We start from the raw sequence: 21154 nt of genomic DNA on the forward strand, positions 1-21154 counted from the left end.
AGCTCTGATTAACCCCTCGGCTTAGGCGTTGGTTTCTGACACGGCATTGATCCTTGGCTTCGCTCCTGGATCTGCCCCACCTGAATCCAGCTTTAAGTGGGAGGTTGCACTCTTTCTCCAACCACTAGGTCAGGCCACCTAAGACTCAATCACTGACAGGAGCAGAGAGAACTTTTTGGGTAGGGGAGGGGGAGAAGGAACAGCTCTCACTGTTTTCAGAGGAGGGAGCAGAAAGAACTTAGATGGGAAGCTGGATATGAGGACCCCACTGCAGCTGCTCATCTAGGCCTGGGTGTGGGTGAAGACTCCCAGGAGCTGCAGGAGGAGCAGATGCAGGGGTTAAGGGGACAGGCAGGGCAGAATTGATGTCGGGGGACACAGAATTAATTAGACCCTTCTGGTGTGCTCTAAAAGATTCCTAGTTCATGTTAATGTAGTGCTGAACATGAATGTGAACTAGGTACCTTTAGCGCATGCCAGCAGTGTCTATGCAGAGCAGTTAGGATGCTATGCATTAGTGCTCTACAAATCACACTGCTTTAGAGTGCTTTGCCGTGCTGTGTAGACAAGCCCTAATGCTCTAGGCACATCACACAAGTAAGCACAATATTCAGTGCAAAATTCACAATCAGCAAGGGAGGCCTGTGAGTCCTGCAGTAATAGAGTCAGCCTTCCCAATGATCAAAATAATGCAACCATTAGATCAACCTGCTTCCTCCATAGTTCTTGCCCATTGACCCAAATCCTCCTTGGATGCCTGAGGAAAATGGTGGGCTTTCCAAAAGGCCCATCAAACAAATCCAAGCTTACAGACAAAAAGCAAAGCTAGATACAAAGTCAAAGCTCCTTCCTGGAGAACATCAGCCCTCTCCAGGTTAAGATAATGGGGCTCCAGCTCAAGGGCCTCCATTAATCTTTACTGCGGAAATATTGCATGGGATTTCTTAGGTTAAAAACAATACCTTAAACCAAGCTGCCTGAAGTGGCTGGTATGGTGCCGTGACAACAGAGACTATGTACATGCAACTTATAGTAACAATTATATATAGTAGTATATATATATATGTAGTCTCTGTTGTAGTCTCTCTCTCTCTCTCTGAATGTGTATATGTACATATACACATTCAGAGAGAGAGAGAGTAGTTGGAAAAGGTCTGGTTTTAAAAAGTCAAGAGTTGGCACTTTGAGAAGTTTTCCGTATTTGCTACACCACATCTAAAACACGGGCTGGCCTAGAAACTTCCAGGTTGTTTCAGAACTGTTAAACGAAAACCCTACCCCTTCTGGGCTCAGTTAGAGGGCTATATTAACATACTGATGAAGGAGACTGAGGCAGCAGCAGTCACATGGGGAGACGCTAACCCACTGCCAAAAGCATCTTTTTAGTATTAATCATTGATTGAAAGATAAATACATAAACAAATGGAGAGAGGGAAGATATAGTCTTGCCACAACTCTGCTGAAGTCAACAGTTATGCCTCCTTACAGAGGGGCTGAATTTGGTTGAAAACCTTTCAATGTTGTATTAGAAGTACTGAACTCCCTTTTAAGCCTGTATCTGCCTCTATGCTTAAGTGATTTCATGATTATTATGACACATAATTATTAAGCAACAGCCGTCAGATGAAATTTTGACTGGGTTTCATTTGTCCAAATCATCAGCTGGTTGATTTAGGTCGTTTTCTGAAGTTCAAGTTAAACCACATTACTTTCATAAACATGAGTAATGCCCTTCAATGCAGGGATGTGGCCGTACTAGTGTATTTATTTTTCTAACCCAGTAGCAATTAAGAACTAAAGGTTTGTTTGGTTTTAAGATTATTTCTCTTATTTGAGAAATTGCATCAGTAATTTAATTCTCATAGCACCTGTAAATTTTTAAGAAACAGGTTTCAGTTCATTTATGTAATGAAAACATCTACCATTAGCTAGATCTGTTGAATCAAGATTTTTCGATCACCCTTAGGAACCATTATGCTGGGAACATAAATTTGGGAAAGCAATAGGTGTGTGCTCCCAACTGCCCACATAAAACTCCTCTTTAATCACTGTGCAAGGAAGAGCAACCTGATCCTGTAGAGCTGCTGTCAGAAGCTCTATAAATTGAGGTTGCTCACCGCCAGAGAAACTCACAGCTTGGTGTCCTGTCTCTGTGTGTGTGTGTGTATGTATATTTATATACATACATATATATACATTTCAATGCACAGAACCCTGTGTTCTCACATCTTTGCACATCAAGACAGCATACCAAAGTTTGCTAGTACAAAAAAATAAACCATACTTAAAGGTCTCTAGCCCTGTGCAAGATTTATGTGACTAAATCTCTATTGGTAAAAAAGTGCTACATCAGCACAGCAGGACTAAAATGTTAGAGTGCTCATGCTTAAAAAGCCAACAACGCAAGGAGCCCTCGGTGTGTGCAACCAAACAAAAAAACAGTGGATAATCTGACAATAGCCAGGACCCTATATAAGATGAAAAATAGTGTTACGGAAGAGATATTGTCTCACAGTATTTGATTCAACGAGCATCTTTCATTCTCTACCATTAGATTGCTTTTGTGAGGTCTGATATAGTATAGTCTTTTATTCCTCAGCTTTTCAGTATTAGATTGACCAAAAAAGATGTTTAAAGCTATTGTTGAGAATACTTTAAAAATGACCATTATGCAGTAAATGAGGCATGTACTAATAATGAATGTGTCAATTTTCATAGAATGGTTGTTTGAAATTGGCATCTTTTGCATGTTCTGCATTAAACTCCTTTTGGAAATGTCTTGCATTTTATGCTAAATAGAAATATTGATCTGAAATATTGCTATTGGCCTTAGATACAACAAAGTTGCTCAGACACTGTGTTATTGGACATCAGTAAAGGAATCTGAATAAACAGATAATAACTAAATTGACCAAGTCTTGACAACAATGTCTTCCCTGGTGAATTGGGATGAAACACTGCGAACTGTGGGATTAGGAGCCTGACAGAGAACTGGAGGCAGATACTAAGACACCTATTTAATGACCAAGTATGCGGATTACGAAGTGGGAAAGGCAAAAAGGAACATTCAGTTGAATGGAGCTTGTTAAGGTACCTCCCTGTGTTTGAATAGCTTTTGTATGGAATTTTATAAGAGCTATGAACTTTATGTGCTGAGAAAGGGTTCTGCTGCCCCTTTGCCAAGCAGAGGCAGGGTTTGGGGCTCTGCAGATCAGTTTCTGGTATGGAGCAAAAATCTCCAAAACAGCCACACACATGCCAACCACACACACAATCAAAATTCAGAAAATTGGAGCCAGCTCTAGCTACCTCATGCTCTTGGGCAGGAGGGCCTGGCGTCAGAGTGAATGTTATTTGGGTACTTACACACTGTTTCCATACTTTCCTACATTTTTAGGAATTCTAACCTTAACTTTGCATCCATTTCCTTGCCAGTATTTTATTTATTTAAACTACAATGTTCTTTTAGGGTTACCTTTCTTTAGTAACTAGCCAAGCAAAAATGAGGTCTGACACTCAACTCAATGGCATTTGTCTGTCTGCAATACGATAACTTCTGAACATTTCATCTGATCAATTCCAAGATTTCAGAGAATGTTCTATGTAGGCATGGGTGTCCAGAACTGTATTTCAGAGTAGCAGCTGTGTTAGTCTGTATCCTCAAAAAGAACAGGAGTACTTGTGGCACCTTAGAGACTAACAAATTTATTTGAGCATAAGCTTTCATGGGCTACAGCCCACTTCATCAGATGCATAGAGTGGAACATATAGTAAGAAGATATATATATATATACAGAGAACATGAAAAGGTGGAGTAAGATGCTAATTAATTCCTCCACCTTTTCATGTTCTCTGTATGTATATATACATCTTCTTACTCTATGTTCCATTCTATGCATGCGATGAAGTGGGCTGTAGCCCACGAAAGCATATGCTCAAATAAATGTGTTAGTCTCTAAGGTGCCACAAGTACTCCTGTTCTTTTTGCAGAACTGTATTGATTATGGTGACAAGTGGAAAAAAAACACAAGAGGGAAACTGACACAGAGAGCCCCGGGCATCTGCTTAGCACAGCCATCAGCCTCAAGCACCTTGGTAATTGTCTATAGATCAAAGAACTGCTGATGGCAGCCATTAGCACCTTTCAGCATAACAATACCACACCCTCCCCGCCCCCCCCCCCCATCATGGCTCTGCTGTGCCTCCCAATGTTGGTTAAAATCCTGACACCCTGAAATACTTCTCCCTCCAAAACAGAAAAGAAATGAGAATGGTGGGGGGAAGGAGAACCCACAGAGCCCCTGAAATAGAGGGGATGGCACTCAGGGAGAGAGGTCGTGGGGGAAAATGCAAGGTGCCCGCAGTGCATTCAATGAGCCCAGCCTATAAATGAATCAAAGTGTGTGACCCCAGCTAGTTGAGACATTAACAGCCTTCAGTCCATCTTAAAAGATTTTTACCTGCATGTTTCCTTAAAGTTTGTCTACCCTTATAGTGCTGCAGGGGTGCAGCTGTGCCACTGTCATGCGAAGTGAAAACACTCACTCCCTACACCAGGATCTCAAACTCAATTTACCTTAGGGCCAGTGCCAGTCCTCAAATCCTCCCAGCAGGCCAATAATGTCACTGAAGATGGTGTTGAGAAAAGAAAAACATTTATATTGTTTTTTTTATTTGAATTTCTTAGAAATAATAAAACTGTCATACAACTTTATACAATTCTTCGCCTGCCAGAGAGTTTTTAGTGTTGGCCAGCCACCTGGCAACGCTTCAGTTCTGTCAGTTTGTTGATGTTTGGACTGTGTGACTGAGCAGTGGAAACCTGCAGGATTGCAGCAAGGTGGGCATCAGATAGTTGTGTTCGGTATTTTGACTTGTATTCATTGTGGGGGAAAAAGTGATGCTGCCTCTATGGCTGCCTCTGCCTGGCAACCAATGATGATATCTGTAAAAAAGAACAGGAGGACTTGTGGCACCTTAGAGACTAACACATTTCTTAGCGCATAAGCTTTCGTGGGCTACCGCTCACTATATTGGATGCAGAGAATGGAACGTATAGTAAGAAGATTATATATACACATAGGGAGAAGGTGGAAGTTGCTGATAATAGCTCATCTTAATTAATTAGCCTCGTACAGTTTGTATGGCAACTTCCACCTTCTCTGTATGTATATATATCTTCTTAATATACGTTCCATTCTATACATCCGATGAAGTGAGCTGTAGCCCACGAAAGCTTATGCTTAAATAAATTTGTTAGTCTCTAAGGTGCCACAGATACTCTTGTTCTTTTTGCGGACACAGACTAACACAGCTGCTACTCTGAAACTGATGATATCTCTGTCCCTCACCCCTAGCCAATGGGAGCTACGGGAGGCTGTGCCTACAGCGGACATTGCTGCAGCGGGTCTGCCTGCGTCTCTCCTCCCATCTCTCCTCTGCGGGCCTCAGTGGGGAGGTTCTCGGGCCGCAGATGGCCCATGGGCCGGGAGTTTGAGACCCCTCCCTACACCAACAGAAGAGTTTTTCCTGTTGGTAGTTAATCCACCTTCATGAGAAGCGATAGTTATGTGGATGGGAGAAGCTCTCCCATCGACACAGAGCTGTCTACGCTGGAGGTTAGGTCAGTATAACGATGTAGTTGGGCTTTAGCTCACGAAAGCTTATGCTCAAATAAATTGGTTAGTCTCTAAGGTGCCACAAGTACTCCTGTTCTTTTTGCAGATACAGACTAACATGCTGCTACTCTGAAAGCTGCAATATAAGTTGGTAGTGTAGACCAAGCCTTGGTTTTAAAAGACGTGTTTTCAAGAATTACTCAGATGTTCGTTGTTGGTTTCTAAGGCTAAAACTTAGACTTGTTTGCACATCCTCTGGTGTAGCCAGGACTGGACTGGTCCTGAACTCCCAACAGCCAGCCTGGGCCCGCTGGATTAACAGCTTCCCTTAAGAAGAGGCCACAGTCTCATAAAGTTATTTACTACCATGAGTCTAAATTCTTGCCCTTTGCTGCATCCTACAGAGCCCTTACAACAGCTCCTCTGCCATCAAGGTCCAGGTTGTGAGGAAGATACACCCTTAAAAAGGCAAGAGTCTCTCCAAATAGTCACACTCCTCCTTGTTATTTTGCTGGTACTTGTCATTTCTGTTTTGTGTGTTAAATATTTGGTACAATTTATAAAATCTCAATAAAGTAACAGCTATTTTTTCCCCTTGTGATAGCATCTTTCACTGTGGAAGCCTGTGAGATTTTAAGGATGTTACAGTGGCAGCAGACTTCCTTTGCATGTACATTTACAGAAGAGCCAATTAAAATGGCTTTCTAGTGTAATTACACAAAAAAACTCAGCCTTGTTTGCTGATGTAATTGGGCCTGAGCCATTTCCCCTAGCTGGCACTTTCTTGCCTTTTCATAAAACGTAGAGGGGAGCAATGGTGATAACTGATATGGACAAGCTGGACAACAAAAGCCTGCTGCAGTTTCCACGATATGCATCTGAGGAAGTGAGCTGTAGCTCACGAAAGCTTATGCTCTAATAAATTGGTTAGTCTCTAAGGTGCCACAAGTACTCCTTTTCTTTTTGCGAATACAGACTAACACGGCTGTTACTCTGAAACCGGGTATTGCAGTAGTCTGTGTTTGGAGACCCTCTCGTTGCAAGCAAGATGATCCTGTTACGCTCTGCAGAGCAAGTCTGAACTGGAACAAATGATCAGGAAGTGCCAGTTCCAGCCCTTCAAAATGGCTCTGGGCTGCTTTGAATACTAACTTGTTTCAGGCTCAGGAAACTTTATATATTAGTACCAAAAAGTCATCGAACCAGTTTTGGTATCAACATCTTATTGCTGGTGGTTTCAGAGCCATTGGTTATTATTGTGTTTATTGGGCTGATTGTTCCTCTGCCATGTTGTGGTAATCCTGGGCACTAGTGCAGGTATTAACATGTACAGGAAAGCTTTGTCACAGTAAAAATGACTGCAAATGCTACTCTCTTGCTGCCAGACAAAGATATAATCGTATTTTAAGTCAGTCCTGGTTAAAATCATCTGCGGGACTGTGAAAAGGTCAAAGGTTTGCAGGTTTAGGATTTCGTGGGAATATATGCTTGTTTGGACCTGGCCCAAGAGCTTAGTTTACCTGTTTGACAGGTAACAATTAGAGAGTAATAGCTTGCCTAGTTGGAATGTTGCTGCTGAGGCCCAGCACGGAGGATCTGGTTTACCTGTTAGGCAGGTGTGGGCTGTAGAGCTCAGATAGGTATGTGCACGCACAGCATTCCAGAGAATCAGTTTTCTCTTAAAGATACAGCAATGACTGCAGGGCACAAAAGGACTGGGCTTAGCCCTGGCTTGAAGACTTTAGCTATTTGCAAGGCGAAGAAGCAAAATAAATAGTATCAGAGAAGACAAGCCAAGGAAAAGACTGCAAGGAGCATTTGGCCCTTTTTCTTCCCCTTTCCATTTGTCAGGTGACAAGAATGTTTGATTATTGATCAGAGAGCCTAACAAATGGTAAATTAGATACACATAAAATGTCGGGGTGCTAGAAAAAGATGGCAAAAGTGGTGGGGAATCTCAGTGTAGAGATTGTCTGAGTGGAGTTGTGCCCGTTTCCTCCTTGTCTGTCTAATAGCAGCACTTACTGGCTGTCCGTCGGCTGAGCTGACTGCTCGAAGAATGGAGCTTAAGAATTTTCTTTAGAATTTGCTCACCAGTGGCACACATGGCACCAAACAACATGTTTTGAAAGAGGAACCTGACTTGAAAGGAAAATCACCTTGTCAATGGTAAATAGCACTACTGTCAACGCCTAACGATAGTCTTCTACCAAACAGACCTTCAGAATCCCCAGCTTCAATATCCCACACCCTTTTGTTCCAGTGAGAGGGTCTGACAAAACTGGTTTCTTATCAACTATGTAGATAATTAATAATTGTACATATGTTTTGAAGACATTTGATATTTCCATACTCTGTACAGCACCATGCTACCATCTGAATGCTACCTGCAGTTCCATGAGCAGCAAGTTTTATGGTTTTTCAAAGAAGATTTTTACATTTGGGAAAAGGCACTTGTGTTTGGGTGTTTAGATTTTCCTGTTTCATTCTTGACAACTGAACTGTTGTAGAATTACCTTGGGCAGGTCACTTCACCTCTTCAGGTCTCCATTTTCCCATCAGTAAAGCACAGAGAGTGATTCCCATCTTTGTAAAGCCCTGGGAGACATGGATGAAACATGCTAATTATTCTTGTATTATCCATATGTGATGGGCCAAATTCATCCATGATCCAACTCCATGGAGATAAGGCTTATTTCACCCAGTCATTTAATACCAGACTTTCTTATTTTGAATATAAATAATATTTTTATCAACTAACATCACTCTCTACCACAAAGGATCTCTGTAGCATACTAGTTGTCTGTCATTGTTTGAAGAAAAAATCCACATAATCAGGTACAACATGAAAGCATTTGCCTTGTCCTTGTAGGAGCCAGCAATGCTCCCAGCCTTTAAAAGTTGATGGTACACTGCAGTTTAATATCTTAATCAAGGGATAATCTCTATTGCATTTGAAGCAATACATGTCTGGTGAGAATGATTAACAGCTGAAGTGAAGAGGAGGTGTTTAATCATTCTCAAGAACTGTTTATTGTAAGTATAGGACAAAGTAAGAGAGAGCATTCCTGTTACATCCTGGAACAAACCACAACATAAAAATAAATGTTTGGAAGTGCTGCGCTGCCATCTTTTTCTTGACTATTACACTACGGAGATATTCAGGGCATAGCTAGCTCTTTTGGGGAGGGGCTCTCTCATTCTGTACTTGTGGAACATGTATGGAACCCCAGTTCTGTTTGGGGCCTCTGAGCGCTACCACAATATAAACATTTAATAATAATAATGGTCAGAGAAGGAATGAGTGGTTGGGATAGGTTGGGAAAAGGAATAATTGTTGATGTGCTGTTGTTTAAAAGAAATAACAGTTTGTGTTAAGCGCCTGTATGGAAAAAGGAATATTGTGATTGGTCCACCTATAGGGCCAAATTCTTCTCTTCGTTACATCCAGTGCAACCTTTTTCACTTAAAGGGCGGGGGGGAACCAAAACACCCCACTGATTTATTGAGTAAAGAAATGTCTCCAGAAGCAGAAATGCATAGCACCAAAACCAAGAGCAAAATTCTCCTGTCCCCTCTGCACAGCAGTACTTAGCTTAGGTGTTTTTCTCTCTTTACATGAGTCTGATCCACCTCCCATTAAAGTTAGTGGAAAGAGACCCACAGACTTCACGGAGAGTTGGATCGGAGACCATGTGATCATCTACCATTAATGTGGATGGAGATCTGAGTGGAGAATTTGGACCTTGCTTAGCATTGAATAATATGCTCTTTAAGGGTACATCTACACAACACTTAAACACCCACAGCAGACCCGGGTCAGCTGACTCGGGCTCGCAGGGCCCAGGATGTAAAATTGCTGCATAGATATTCAGGCTTAGGCTGGAGCCTGAGCTCTGGGACCCCCATGAACTGAGCCCAAACATCTACACCGCAATTTTTAACCCTAAATCCTAAGCCCCATGAACCCAAGTCATCTGAGCCAGTGGGTCTTTTATTCCAGGGTAGATGTACAATTTTCACACTATTAGGGAGAGCAGACTCATTACCTTCTGAAGAGAAGTGAAGCTGGTGTTAAAGGTGTTACAGAAAACACCAGCAGTGTCCCTGTGATAGAGCTTTGCATGTTCATTAATTTTCTTAAACACTTTTTTGTGAACATGAACATTAAGGAATTTAATCCTTCAATCTGATTTGCTCACCAACACTGATGCTGCTTCACACCTTAACAGCATCTAAGCCGTAACTGTCTAACAGAGTTTCTAAACATTTCAAGAGAGGAGTCAAGATGTGCGAAATCAAGAAGAATTTGAAAGGCTGGAGGGAAAAAGCCAGCATGCCAAACCTTCAGAATTCAATGCACAGGGATTAGTTTAAACTAGGGAACTTGCTCCTCTTAGAGAGAAGGAGCAGATACAGGGGAAAGAGACATCCTTAAATTGCTCAACATTTCCCATTATAAGATGTGGATTTCAGTTACTTTTAACTTTGCCAAATTGTAACTGTTTGGACTGAAATTTCCACGCCGAGTGTCTGCCTCAAGCTGAATTATTCTGGAATATTTCAGCCTAAATAGTTCAACCATTTCTGAGAATGAGGCTAGGGGAAAATACATGTTTTTGTTCATGTGAAAAAATTCTGACCTTTTTAGAACAGGACTAGCACTCTTATGCTTCGAGATAGAGAACTGAAATTTAGCACAGCATGGCCTTGGTGTCAGGGATGTGTTTTTAGCCATCCCTGTAAAAATCTGCCCAAATTTGACTAAGTTATAAGCCTTTGAAACATCACAGTTTGCACATGCTCAGTAAAGAATTCTTAGATTTTAGCAGCTAAATTCCACAAAGATTTCATTCACACTAAGCGTGCACTAGCCCAGACCCCAATCAACATTTCACTGGGCCTGGGGCAATCTCATAACATGGGCCCCCATCCCATCCCACAGAGACACACTAATTAATCAAAGAAAAATGTATATGTTGTTTCTGAAATGGCATAGATAGAAAAATAAAGTTGTAAAGTGATAAGGCCTGAGCTTTTTCGTTGCAAAATCATGAATGACCTCACTAAAGTAAATTTTTCTTGTGAGTTCACATTCAATAGACAAAACAATAGCAAGATGACCTAAGTGTTCCTGCATGATAAGAGATCACCTGCAGTTTTTGATGAGTGCCAGCTCATTGCAATTTTTTTCAACTTCTGCCACAGTCACAGGCAATGTGCAAAAAAACAATTTTTTTCCCATAGGACTATGCACACTTAACTAAAAATTAGCTGTAGTTATTTGTTGTAAATCTCATTAAGTTAGGTAAGTGGTGGGAGTTCAAGTTCTTTTCCAAAAGCAGACTTGAAATATTTTTTCAGATGTAAGATTTCCAAAAGATCCATAGGATACTTGAGAACGAGACATTTGGATTCCTCTTCCAGTTCCTTAGGCTCCAATGTGAGATTTTAGGACTGACTGGAATGTAAAACTAATCTCATTGGGTGTTCAGAATTAGTGCTCCAACTCATAGATAACATTGTCCAAAGTTGCATAGAACACATTTCTTCTGAATAAAGAGACTGTTTCATCTTCAGAGTGATAGAACATGATTATTCAGGTGTCTGATGAAATCTTTTCCATTTCCAACCTCTTTTCTGCAGTAACTGTGAGAAAATTCCCATAGCTTCTGCCACAAGGCGTGTTTCCAATAGAACTTTGGGCCACTGATCTCAAAGTTGCTTTAATTCTTCAATAATAACTGCGATGAAGAGCTGACTGAATCAAGAGAGATTCCTCAGGCTTGTAAAATCTTGTTTATCTCATCAATACTTCAAAGAACTTTATACCAGAAGCCAGCCAACAAAAGGCATGAAAATGAGCTGAAGTCTGTTTCAGTGTTTCCACTTCTAATCTAGCTTTGTGTGTCAAATTTAATTGAGGAGCACATTCCAGCGTCTCCAGAATACCTGGGAGATGCTTTGCCATTGGATGAACAGCGTCAGCACATGCACTCCATCATGTGTCTGATTGAGAATGGAGGGACCAGTGTAGCTTAGTTGATACAATCTTCCACCAAACAAGACTGGCCCTGAAAAACATGAAAAATACCTACACGGAGACAAAAAATGTTACTGTTTCCATACATGCAGCAGCAGCAACAACTCATATAAGATTAAATGAATGGGAAGCGAACAGAGACTACACAGCAAGATGATTTTTGGACATAATGCAGGCCTGAAAGCCTTTTAATTTTCCTGAGATATGAGATCCATTATCAAATCCTTGACCTTTACAGTCATCAAGGGGAATGTTATGTCATTTCATGCCGGCAATTTGCATTTTGGCTATCTGTTCTCCAGTTTTCCAAAGTTTATGAATTCAAGAAACCTTTCTTAAATGTTAAATGCACCACTGTCTTGCAACCCCTATGCTGTCATAATGAGCTAGTAACTCAAGAGTTCCAAAAAGTTGCTGTTGTGTGGATTATTATTTCCTGGGAATAGCTAACTTTAATTCTGCAGTTTCCTAACTTTTGAGTACTTAACTTTGCAACCTTAACAATGTTATTTCAATGTAATAATGTGTATGTAATACTGTATAAATCTACTGAAACTTCTGCAGCTGTCAGATATTTAAATCCAAAAAATAAGGTGGTTTGCACACAGACCTAATTGTATATTAGTAGCAGCCTAGCAGAACAAAGAGGAAGCCCTTTGCCAGGTAGTTTAAAGTACAATAATGTTGTCTGTTCTGAAGAAGAAAAATGGTAAGTTACTGTCAGTGATTAGGTACTGGCATGCAGTACTTCTTGGCTCAAACCAAGACTGACTGGAACAAGGCAAATGGTTTGCTCTTAGACTACAACTCAGTTATCAATGACAAGTTGTCTGTGAACGGTAGACCTTGGCTTTTCGATCTGAACATATTTTTCTCTGTCTCTGGCCTTTAATTTAAAGCATGCACTGAAGAATCACTGCAATTGAATAGCTGCTCTCTCAGGTTGAGAGACAATCTATATAAAGTAATAACCTCTTCCTAAGAAATGTTTTGCAATGGAGGAAACTTAGGTTATGGAGAACTTGTTTGATTATAACATGTATTTAGAATTTGTCCAGCACAGTCTCCTTGGAATAGATTGGAACTGTGAGTATGCAGGAGTCCACACAGCAAAACAAACACAGCACACACCAGCTAGGTGCTTATACAACCCAACTCTTGTCCTAGTGGCTGCTTTTATTCAACTTCCTCAATTACTTAATTCAAACAAAGCCCTGGAGCAGAAACATATTTCAAACTACGCCAGTGCAAACATGGTCTGAGCTCCCTCTTAAAACGGCTAGTCCCAGGGGTTTCCACTGAAGGATTTGCTCCCCTCTCCCCATTTCTTTGGCACTCTCAGACTTTCATACCTCCTGAATCAATGGGAGTAATAGTGGCAAAGAGTCCTGTGGCACCTTATAGACTAACAGACATATTGGAGCGTAAGCTTCCGTGGGTGAATACTCACTTCGTCGGATGCATGTCGTGGAAATTTCCAGAGGCAGGTATAAATATGCAAGCAAGAATCAGGCTAGGGATAACGAGGTTAGTTCAATTAGGGAGGATGAGGCCCTCTTCTAGCAGTTGAGGTGTGAACACCAAGGGAGGAGAAACTGCTTTTGTAGCTGGCTAGCCAGTCACAGTCTTTGTTTAATCTTGAGCTGATGGTTTCTAATTTGCAAATGAACTGAAGCTCAGCAGTTTCTCTTTGAAGTCTGGTCCTGAAGTTTTTTTGCTGCAGGATGGCTACCTTTAAATCTGCGTGTGTGTGTCCAGGCAGGTTGAAGTGTTCTCCTACAGGTGTTTGTATATTGCCATTCCTAATATCTGATTTGTGCCCATTTATCCTTTTACGTAGGGACTGTCCAGTTTGGCCGATGTACATAGCAGAGGGGCATTGCTGGCACATGATGGTGTATACTACATTGGTGGACGTGCAGGTGAATGAACCGGTGATGGTGTGGCTGATCTGGTTAGGTCCTGTGCTGGTGTTGCTGGTGTAGATATGTGGGCAGAGCTGGCATCGAGGTTTGTTGCATGGATTGGTTCCTGAGTTAGAGTTACTATGGTGCGGTGTGTAGTTGCTGGTGAGAATATGCTTCAGGTTGGTGGGTTGTCTGTGGGCAAGGACTGGCCTGCCTCCCAAGGCCTGTGAAAGTGAGGGATCATTGTCCAAGATGGGTTGTAGATCACTGATGATGTGTTGGAGAGGTTTTAGCTGAGTATGTGATGGCAGTGGAGTTCTGCTGGTTTCTTTCTTGGGCTTGTCTTTCAGCAGGAGGCTTCTGGGTACACCTCTGGCTCTGTTGATCTGTTTCCTTATTTCCTCGTGTGGGTATCGTAGTTTTGAGAATGCTTGGTGAAGATCTTGTAGGTTTTGGTCTCTGTCTGAGGGGTTTGAGCAAATGCGGTTGTACCTCAGCGCTTGGCTGTAGACAATGGATCGTGTGGTGTGTCCTGGATGGAAGCTGGAGGCATGAAGGAAGGCATAGCGGTCGGTGGGTTTTCAGCATAGGGTGGTGTTAACGTGACCGTCACTTATGTGCACCATGGTGTCTAGGAAGTGAACCTCCCATGTAGATTGGTCCAGGCTGAGGATGATGGTGGGGTGGAAGCTATTGAAATTGTGGTGGAATTCTTCCAGGGTTTCCTTCCCATGGGTCCAGATGATGAAGATGTCATAAATGTAACGTAGGTAGAGAAGGGGCGTGAGTGGACGCGAGCTGAGGAAGCGTTGTTCCAGGTCAGCCATAAAAATGTTGGCATATTGTGGGGCCATGCGGGTGCCCATAGCAGTGCCACTGGTCTGGAGGTATATATTGTCACTAAATTTGAAATAATTGTGCGTGAGGATAAAGTCACAGAGCTCAGCAACCAGTTGTGCTGTGGCATCACCAGGGATACTGTTCCTGACAGCTTGTATTCCATCTGTGTGTGGGATGTTTGTGTAGAGAGCGGGTGTAGTGGGGACGGGGGTAGGGCCGGGGGGGGTGGGGGAGGCTTTAACTGAAGTAATTCTAAAAGTAAATGCATGTTTTGTCATTTGAGTGAGGTGCATTACTGAGTGTTTATATTTTATTAAACCCCCTGTTCGCATTACAGTTTTTAAAAAGTTAATACATTGACTTTTAATAGCATACTGTATTACTCTTCATTTTTTTCATTTTGACTATACTTTTGTATCGTTGTATGAAAAGGTTTCAGTGATGTGGCCCTCGGGCCAACGCACTAGTCCGCATGTGGCCCTTGTGGCGATTTGAGTTTGAGCTCCCTGGTCTAAACCCTTAAAAAATGAAGATCTAAAATCAAATTATGAGAATCATCACAAGTTTATACCACACATTCTAGAACATCAAAATGCAAAGGCCAACTTATCCTCTTCAAGTCCTCTAATAACTTCCTCCCTCTGCTCTGCACATATTCTCTATTCTAGACCTCCCTCCCTCCCTCCCTTCCCCATCCCATCCACAGAGTGTCAGAACGCACAGCATCCAGCTTTCTGTACCCAGGAGAGGGAGCTAGCCTGTTGGATGGCTTCTGGGGAAAATGTAGGATCTACCTAAGCATTAAACATTGTTTTTATGAAAGGAACTGTTTAAGAAGGAGGGTTGAGTTTTGGAGCACTTCTCCACAGACATGAACAAAGTGAAACCTCCCCCCACACCTAAATGCTTCAAAGAATATTTCAACTCTTTTGTCGGCCTTACCAAGGGAACTGACAATATTACCACAGTACTTATGGTATAATGGGGATCCCTTGGGACATCATGTCAAGTATTTAATAGCCAGTGATCTCATAGTTATTCTTATGCTAAGGATACAGGATAGAAGACTCATAGGCAGCCTGAGGAATCACTTGACATGCTACAGCACATATTCCACAATGGCTGTGACAAGTCCAGGAGGAAAGTTAACATACAATCTTCCTCCAAAAGCGCAATAGACTACAAGAGAACTGTGGCCCTGAGGGTGCCTGGGTTGTTCTTGGGAGGGCAGTTTTCAACCCCAGTTTTGGTATTTAAGGCCCCACATTCCATCTGGTCTTTGATTTGTATTAATCTTGCCTTGAACTCACTATTTGTACTGCTTTAAATGAGAGTGAATTCCTTCAGAATGTATTTTTTCTGCATATTTAATATTGGAGAATGATTCTACAGCAGACTGACCACACCGGAGACTGAAGTCTTCTATTTAAATGAAGAGGGACTGAAGTCTTCTATTTAGACTTGCATAGACCCAAACTCAGTGTAAATTTCGTCACAGTCTTGTTCTGTGTGGACCACCTCTAGACTCATTCTCCTTACCCATTCACCCGTTGGCCTCTCTGCTGAGATTGCCATTTGCCATGGCAATTCTTGTCATGTGGACACCAATCTACTAGGAACTTGGCAGAGACCATCAACTTATAACCCATAGACCACAAAACAGTAAATACATGATTATCTGGTTTGATCTCTGTTGACTCAAGCTAATTTCAAACTGGTGACGTGGAGATTAAAGTCTCCATTTCTTACTACCAATTTCCTCATCCACCCAGAGCCCTTTTTCTTCTGAATGTTCTTATAAAAATCTGAAGAAGTGAAGTTTTTACCCACGAAAGTTGATGCTCAAATAAATCTGTTAGTCTTTAAGGTGCCACTGGACTCCTTGTTGTTTTTGTGAATACAGACTAACATGGCTACCCCCTGATACTTATAAAAATCAAATCTTAGGACCAATGACTGCACAACTTACTAACCCACTTGAACCTCAAACATTCAAAATGTCCTGCTAAGACACCCTCTTGAGGCTCATGTTCCCTTACAAGTGCACTCTTTTTAAAGCTGAATGAAGCAAGAAGGAAGTTTAAGAGCAAGTTCACCTCTCTACCCCAGGGAACTGTCCAGCTATTGGCTGAAACCAAATGGAGAGGGATCCAATGCCAGAATACTTTTACAGCTGGTAGGATGTGAATCAGATTTTTTTTTTCATTCCACAAGAAGAGAAGAACACTTCATTATTTAAAGGGTGGTTTTACGGCACTCAGAGTAATTTCCAATTAAAAAAACTTCCTTCAAGTGCTAGAAGTTCAAAAATATTTTCAGATTGGTTATAATTAATTTACAAATGTCCGATGAAGTGATCCGATGAAGTGAGCTGTAGCTCACGAAAGCTCATGCTCAAATAAATTGGTTAGTCTCTAAGGTGCCACAAGTACACCTTTTCTTTTTGAGAATACAGACTAACACGGCTGTTACTCTGAAACCTATGTTTTGAATCTAATTACCCTGTAAGGTATCTACCATCCTGATTTTACAGAGGTGATTCCTTTACTTCTATTAAAAGTCTTCTTGTAAGAAAACTGAATGCTTTTTCATTGTTCTAAGATCCAAGGGTTTGGGTCTGTGGTCACCTATGCAAATTGGTGAGGATTGTTACCAAACCTTCCCCAGGAAGTGGGGTGCAAGGGTTGGGAGGATTTTGGGGGGAAAGACTTGTCCAAACCACGTTTCCCAGTAAACCCAGATAAAGTTTGGTGGTGGCAGTGGAAATCCAAGGGTAAAATAATTTTGTACCTTGGGGAAGTTTTAACCTAAGCTGGTAAAAGTAAGCCTAGGAGGTTTTCATGCAGGTCCCCACATCTGTACCCTAGAGTTCAGAGTGGGGAAGGAACCTTGACAGTAGCGCTTTAGTGAAGATGAGCTTCTCCCGTCAACGTAATTAATCCGCCTCCCCAAAAGGCGGTAGTGATGTCGACAGGAGAAGCTCTCCTACTGACATACTGCTGTTTACACAGGGGGTTAGGTCAGTGTAACTACTTTGCTCAGGGAGTGATTTTTCAAACCCCATAGCAATGTAGTTATACAGGTCAGTAGTGTAGATCTGGCCTTATACCTGGAATCCAGTGACTGAATATTTTTCATACAGCAGTCTGTTAGATCTGTCAAGTTAGATTCACAGCTAGTGTAAATCGAAGTAGCTCAGGAGATCCAAAATGTATCCTTTTCATTCTGCTCTATATTTACTGCAACAAATTTTTGGCACCTAGGCCTTCAAATAGTCATTGTGCTGCGCACTACAGTGGCAGAGAACTGTGCCACATGAGTGGATATAGAACTCAGATCCTACTGCTACAAAAGTTCAGGCCTTGCACTTTGCACTCTCCATTAGCTGTTGGTAGTTTAGGGTCTATGAGACACAGTTGAGCAGCTCTCATTCCATCCTGCAAAAGGTAGTGCTAGAAACACAAATGAATTTGTTCATTACAATATGATGCTTGACTCTGGGCCGAGTTCTGCTGTCACTGGAGTCAGCCTTGGACGCTATGTATTCTAAACACATTCATTCATATACACTTAACTGTGATGATGTACATTTACTATTTTTAAAAAAAAGTAACTCTAAATAGATTTTAAATGAAACTGAAGTTATAAATCATGCATCCACTTCTAGGGGAACACCAGGAAGTTAGAACATCAGGGTTAGAATAATAGCTAGAACATGCTTCTTCCCACTAGAAAGGCAAGGAAGAGCAGCCAGGGCTTCTGGCAGCAGATTTTATTAGCGCAGCCCTCTGAGATGACTAAATAGCTCAAGGTAAAAGGGTGTATCACTGGCTCACCTGAGCGTGTGGGTGTATTGTGAAGTGCACTTGCCTACTTCTCAGTGTCCAATTAATATCTAACTCAGGATTGCCTGCCTGGGCCTGACACTTCACAAATTAAATCAAAAGTCTCTCACTGACCTAAACACAAAGTGCAGTCAGGAGTAGGCTCTGGCCAAGCATGGCTTCTTGGGCTAAGGCAGAGGGAGGATACATCCTTCCCTCTCCTGGCTTCACCCAGAACTGCCATTTGACAGAAGCAGCCAGCCCTTTTTATCTGGCCTGCTGGGCCCTGACTGGCTCTGTTAGCTCTCAGCCCTTCTAGCAGCTGGTGGATCAAGTCTCACCAGTTCTACCAGCAGCTGACCCTGAGAACCCTGGGGTTCTAGGTAACCCCTGGAGATCCAAACTCGCTGCCCTTCTCTTTTTAAGGGACTGCTTCTTACAGTGGGGTGCACCATGGCAGCAGGTTCTCTGGCAGGGGGCTGCAAGTGCCTGGTACACGCCATTACCAGGTGGCAAAAGCTCTGATTAACACTTTGTTTGCAGAGTTGTTCCAGGATATTAGAGAGACAAGGTGGGTGAGGTAATATCTTTTACTGGACCATCTTCTTTTGGTAAAAGAGACAAGCTTTTGAGCTGCACAGAGCTCTTCAGATCTGGAAGGGTACTCGGAGGCTATGTCTACACTAGAGACTTTACAGCAGCACAGTGGTAACAAAGCAGCTGTGCCACTGTAAGATCTCTTGTGTAGCCGCTCTATGCCAATGGGAGAGAGCTCTTCTGTTGACATAATTAAACCACTCCCAATGAGCAGCAGTAGTTATGTTGACGGCACAGCGCTGTACACACTACCACTTATGCCAGCAAAATTTATGTTGCTCAGGGGGTGTTTTTTCACAGCCCTCAGCACCATAAGTTTTGCCAACATACGTGGTAGTGTAGACATGGCCAGAGTGTCACAGCACAATACAAGTAGAACAGATTGTGTAGCATAAGTAGTTAATAAATACTGTAAGAGAACATTCAGGGGAGAGTGGACCGTTAACACCTCTGTACTCATAGGGGAAAAAGGGGGGTTAGTGGGTTACAAGTTGTTGTAATAAGCCATAAAGTCAGTGTCCTTATTAAGTCCATGATTTTCAATGTCTATCAAAGTTATGAATTTAAGCTCCCAGACTCATTTTGTGAAGGTGTTGTACAGATTTCCTTTTATGACTGAGAGGTCAGATATGGAGTGGTTGTTTTGTAAAAAGTGTTCACCCACAGGTGATAGAGTGTTTTTGTCCTTTATCATTTTCCTGTGTGAGTTCATTCGAGAGCACAGTGATTCTCTGGTTTCACCCACATAGTTATTATTGGGGCATTTAGTGCACTGGATGAGGTACACTCCATGTTGTGATAGCCATGGATAGGACCCATGGATCTTCAAAGGTGTTTTCTAACTTTTGAGTGCTAGACTTTGCAACTTTAATAATATACTTTGAACTCAGTTTTGTATTGGTAATAGACCTTATAAACTAGGATCGCTCTTATCCAATAATCCTACTCCACGAAAATAATATTTACTTAGCTATTAATGAGGTTAAGATACTTGGCCAGGCTTCTGGTACCTAAGGGAGAAAACAATGAAGTCTCTTTCCTATATTTTGTGTTTACTGTTTATAATAGTTTGTAGAATCACTTCAGCTAGTTTTAATGACTCTCTCTGAAGTGAAAATGCCCACTCCTACAAAGCAGACAATATATAGTCAGTGGATAATCACTTCTTTGCTGTGATATTAATCTCATACACAGCCAGAAAAATGGTAGCTCCTGTATACGTTTGCACTCTGTGACCCATTCATTGTGTCAGAACATCCTGATGTTTGCAACACAATGTCATCTGGTCACTATGCAAAAGAAGCAAGATTTTTCTTAACATCCCTAGTGTAGGCAGAGCTTTAGAGACAAAATTAAATGGCCTTTGCAGTGCAGAGAAACTATGGAGAGATCATATGGAACTGAAAGAGACTTCTTTTGTAGGGAGTTCCTCTAGTAACAGATCAGGGGAATCATCATCAAGTGGTACACTTGGCCTTGCACTGGTAGTTTATTATAAGCAGGTACAATAAATGAGTCATCCAATGTTCAGGGGGTCAAGTATCAGGGGGTAGCCGTGTTAGTCTGTATCCACAAAAACAACAAGGAGTCTGGTGGCACCTTAAAGACTAACAGATTTATTTGAGCATAAAAATATGGAATGCTTCACGAATTTGCGTGTCATCCTTGCGCAGGGGCCATGCTAATCTTCTCTGTATCATTCCAGTTTTAGTGTATGTGCTGCCGAATGTTCGGGGGGAGTCTTGGCTTTTGGCCCAAGGTTCCGGCCTTTGCTCCAGAAGGGTTTCAGGCTTCCCCTCCCGCCCCTCCCCCATCACAGGATTTTTAGTGCCAGCGCTGTAAAAATATCTGGACTAAACAAAGACAGGAGAGACAGGCGGGAGACAGGCTGCAAAGAAGTCAGTTCTTGATTTCTTCAGTCTCCCCATTGTCTCTGAAATCACTCAGAATCAGGGAATGTATTATTTTCATGATTAAAAACATAAAAACATTCATATTTGTTTGTCCTGTGGCCAAAGGGGAGAAGGGCTTGGGAGCAGCCATGATGAAAAATTAAACATTTCAGTTTCTCACAGATGGTGTTGTTACCTAGCAGCTCTGTGTTCTTGGGGAACCAGGGCACAGTATGCAGCCTGTCTGACTCACGAAAGACAACCTCACCGCAGCCCCTGCTTGAACCAAATCTGCATCAGAAGACAGGCTTACAAAAAGCAATGAAAAGGCAGTGGGAAACACATTTAAACCCCTGGGAGAAGGGTGACAGGATTAAGGAAACTCGCTTAGCCTCATTTGCATCGAAGATGGGACAAGGAGGCATCGCCATCA

General features: G+C 42.0%; 1 non-coding gene across 1 annotated transcript; it reads right to left on the reverse strand.

Moving 5' to 3' along the window:
- Window positions 1-20457: 20457 nt before the first annotated feature.
- LOC140907981 (U6 spliceosomal RNA) lies at window positions 20458-20561 on the reverse strand. Its single transcript, XR_012157692.1, has one exon. It is a non-coding gene; the product is annotated as a U6 spliceosomal RNA (small nuclear RNA).
- Window positions 20562-21154: the final 593 nt, after the last annotated feature.

This window comes from Lepidochelys kempii, chromosome 2 (assembly GCF_965140265.1).
Source record: "Lepidochelys kempii isolate rLepKem1 chromosome 2, rLepKem1.hap2, whole genome shotgun sequence".
NCBI lineage: Eukaryota > Metazoa > Chordata > Testudines > Cheloniidae > Lepidochelys > Lepidochelys kempii.